Raw genomic sequence first — 4,380 nt, 5'->3', positions numbered from 1 at the left:
AATAAAGAAGTTTGCGAGATTGATATTTATAAGGTTGCGAAAATGTCGCAAGTCATATCCGAAAATAAAGGACAGATTAGCTGTCATCCACTATGTAATTTCCTATAAATAGCCGTTCAATTGTAAAGGAAAGAGAGAGATCTTTTTTGAGTGAGAAGCAAGTAAATAGGAGAGAGAAAATTTAGAGAAGAGGTTATTCTTGATTCCTTTATCTTTTCTTGTAAGATTGTTTAAAGATTCATCAATAAAATTAGGATTGTTAATCCAAAAATGAGTTGAATGTTAATGAAATCTTGTGAGGGGTGTAGTGTAGGATTTCCTGCAACTACAGTTTCATTTTAGAAATTTACTGAGTCATCTATTAGATTAAAAATAATTTCAGTACAATATTACTGACAAGTTAAGTCATTTTACTTTGTACTTTATATCCTCATCTTTTTACGTCTAATGTCTAGTAAGTATTATATTAACTAGCTAATTTAAACGCAAAACATACATTTCTAATTTGTCATTAGTTTAATTACAAAACTTAACCGTAGATAAGTGCTATTAGTTTCCCATAACTATTTAATCATAATCAATATTTTTATCGTTATATATCTATATTGAAATTTTAGTTAAGTTAAGTTCAACATAATACTAATTGATAAATGATAATTATTGCTTTATAAAAATTATTAATACTATTTTATCATCTATAATCACTATAATAATATTTTTATTATTAACATTGATGGTTTAACTATTATTCGACAAATATTATTAAGTCCCAAAAATATCATAAATATTTATGTAATTATAAATTGTTTACTCTGCGTATAAGTCAAGATATTCAATAAGTTTCTATGTGACCTTCAAGATTCATCAATAATACTAATCTCACAATTTTTAGTATTGAATTGTCTACGTGTTCATACATTTTAGACTGATTATTCCCTAACCTTTATTAGCTAAAGTTACTGGTGTACCCTACAATTTTTACTTCATTACATACACAAACAATCAAACAAACAAACAATCAAATAAGTCTTTTAATTATTAATAACTTTTAGTGATTAAGATTTATCTCACAACCCAACCCAGTTCCAAACTAATCTATTTCACTAACTGGCACTGACTATTTCTATCTTTTTCCATATAAGATCTAATAGTGATCTCTAATACCAATATTGTAGCGCCCCCTAAGCTGGCAGCTGTCTAATCAAAGAGATTAACTAAATAAAGAGGCAATAAGAATCTAATCCTTTACTTAAACCTTCAATTAATAAATCTGCTACAAAACTTAACCCAAAAACTAGCCCCGCTCAGAAATATATATACAAGAACTCCTCTCAAATGATACATATACAATAGTTATTTGGTTTACAAATACAATATGCAACATAATAAACATAGTCGAAGTTAACCGACTAACGGACTCAATTCCTCGAAGCTTTCGTTGCGCAATTCTGAATCTGTCTCTGAAACTAAAAGTGGGAATGGGTGAGCACATCATCCCTAAAAGGGGTGCCCAGTAGGAATAACATTTAACTTTCAAGTAATCACTGGAATGATCTAGAAAACAATACATGTTTTTCCTAAACATTAAAAGATAATCAATTCACAGAAATAAACAATCATGCATATGGAACTAACTCCTTCATCAAACAATGTATAATATTTGTGCTAACCACACTCAATAATAATATTGCGGTGCATCGCCCTAGCCATGTGCATAAAAGATGAATTCATGTAGATATAAAAGAAGGAGAAGTATCTTATATACCACAGATGGAAATTCTCATTTCCAAACATACAAATGGAAATTCTTATTTCCCAAACAATTCATAAAGAAAAATAAATCATTATAATTCCTTTCCAAGAAATGGAAAGATTAAAAGAAATAACAGAATTTTCGTAATTCAAAGTTAAACAATGCATGGAAAGCACAACCAGACAATGCATGAGTTTGTTAAACATAAACTTTTGTAAAAGAAATAACAACGGTTACAAAAGAGTTAAATATAGATTCCCACCTCTTTTGATGACAAGCCACGCCTACCTCGAGATCCACGATCCACTGGTTCATCCTTGAATCGATCGTTGTTAATATAGACTAACTGTTAATCACACAAGAAGTCTAAGAATCTAGCCAAAATGGATCATACAGGAATTATACAAGTCTATCTAATGGTTCTAAGCCCATTTATGACTTTACACCTATCCATCCTCTACCTTTGGCATAGCTAAGGTTTACTAATTGAATTATATTGATTATATAATCCATTACCTAAGTCTCAGGAATATCTAAGGCTAATTCGGACCATAAGGGTCCAATTCATCTAATTAAGAAAGACTGATCCTAAGCCCAAGCCCATGACCGACGGGCTTACTCCGGCCCGGCCAATCAAACCGGCCAGTTAACAAAAGGTCTGTTCGATCTAAGTTAACTAACGGTCAACGTATAGTCAAAGGTCAACTAACAGTCAACGTCCAAGGTCAGGTCAAATCCAGTCTAACTAGTCAAGGTCATCTCAACTGGTCAACGAGTGAAACGAATCAACTCAGGTTAACAAGGTCAACTCGTCTCAGCCAGATTGACTGAATCAGACAAACGTTGAGTCAGCTAAGAACATAATCAGTCAGATAATCTGACTGGGATGACTAACTGGCAAACACCCTATTGTAACTACAAATCACTACCAACGTGAATCTACAAAATATAACATTACACAATTCATTTATACTTAACAAACTTCAAACTTCATTTACAATAACCAAGTTTACCTGCAATTTCAGCTTTAAGCAACATCTTTCTACAATTCATATGATATTTACAGTTGCATCTCAACACAACCATCTGCTATACATGCTCACTGACTCAAACCACTAAGACCTCCACCCTGAATCTCACTCATACTACTAATTCAGTTCCATTACCATCTCCAAACTAACATCAATTTCATCTCCATATAAGCATCCTGGAATCCATTAGTCCACCACTGTCAACAACAACTCAACTCTCATTCTTCTTAATAACTGACTTCAACACCTCATCTTCAAAAATACACAGTCACCTTCATACACATCAGACTCAGCTTATATCTAGTACTATCATTTCAGTTAAGACCACCATCATCTGCTCATACCCATTTACATTAACAGCTGCACTTATTTCTTCTCAACGTATATCAATCCACTGAACTTTAAACCCTCTCATATCCCCATTAACATTGTCCTGCAGTTTCTGAACCTTCCATTGTATTTACCAAACTCAGACAACAAACTTCTTCTTGCAACAGTTATCACCATTTAGATTTATACCACCATCAGTACCAACCTTTATACTTAAATCTCAAGTCTCATTCAACTTCAATCAATAACACCCACAACAGCATCACAAGCCTCTTTACCTAACTCTAATTCATCAACACCATACAACAAACATTCATCTTCAAAAACAACCACATTTATCACCTATCTACCATGTCATTTAAATCTCCATTTCGATTAACATAAAATCAAACAATGATACTGAATAACTAAATTGAATCATATCATAGAAACAATTACCTCAAATCAGTTCTACACAGGAAACTGAGGTCGAGCTCTTTCTTCCTCTGCCTCAATTGAACAAACATCTCAAAACTACCAACAATCTTCATCACCCTCACTGATTCACAAGAAACCCCAAAACTTCCCAATTCTTTTATCTTTCTAATCTGAGTTCCACACTTCGATTCACCTCTCAAATCACCACATCCAATCTTCAATTTCTTCTTTTCTAACTCCAAATTGAATCTTCATTCAACATCCAAAACCCTAGTTCTTAACTTGGGGAAGAACATGAAACCCTAGCACTCTGATTCAACATTGACTCAACTTCAGACTTCAATTAAAAACCAACCCCTTTTGTTATTCATCACTAACTACTTAAATCCTCTTTTAATTAATCAATTCCTCCATAACTTCATCTCAAAGAAACCCTAACTTTCACAGGAACACCTCTCTCCAACTTAATCGATGATTCTGACTAAACCCAAACTATGAACTCATCGATACCCCACTCGGTTGATTGATCTCACCAATTTTCTGCAAAGGTTTCAAATCGGATAATTCCTCCCGGAATCGCCAGAGAAAAAGAAGAAAGGGAAGAAGAAAGAGAGAAAAGAAAAGAGAATAAGAAAGAAGAAGAAAAGAAAGAAGACTTATCTTCTCGACGGGTGAAGATAAGACCAACGAGAATCATTAAGGCACCCAAGAATTTGATAAGGGCAACCAAGGCGGCTAAACTTCAAATGACTATTTTTCCCTTCAAACAAATCTGATGATATCTTCTTCATTCGTATCTGATTGACACGTTCGAGTAGTCTATTCTGCGTAACTTTTCGAGACCTATCT

The 4,380-nt window shown here is 33.3% G+C and overlaps 1 long non-coding RNA gene across 1 annotated transcript; it reads right to left on the bottom strand.

Moving 5' to 3' along the window:
• Window positions 1–746: 746 nt before the first annotated feature.
• On the bottom strand, window positions 747–4,168 carry LOC113297842. The gene is made up of 3 exons (XR_003333761.1): window positions 2,767–4,168; window positions 2,016–2,099; window positions 747–1,466 (listed from the first exon to the last, which is right to left on the bottom strand). It is a non-coding gene; the product is annotated as an uncharacterized LOC113297842 (long non-coding RNA).
• Window positions 4,169–4,380: the final 212 nt, after the last annotated feature.

Source organism: Papaver somniferum, chromosome 7 (assembly GCF_003573695.1).
Source record: "Papaver somniferum cultivar HN1 chromosome 7, ASM357369v1, whole genome shotgun sequence".
Lineage (NCBI taxonomy): Eukaryota > Viridiplantae > Streptophyta > Magnoliopsida > Ranunculales > Papaveraceae > Papaver > Papaver somniferum.
This window is presented reverse-complemented; position numbering and strand designations above follow the sequence as displayed.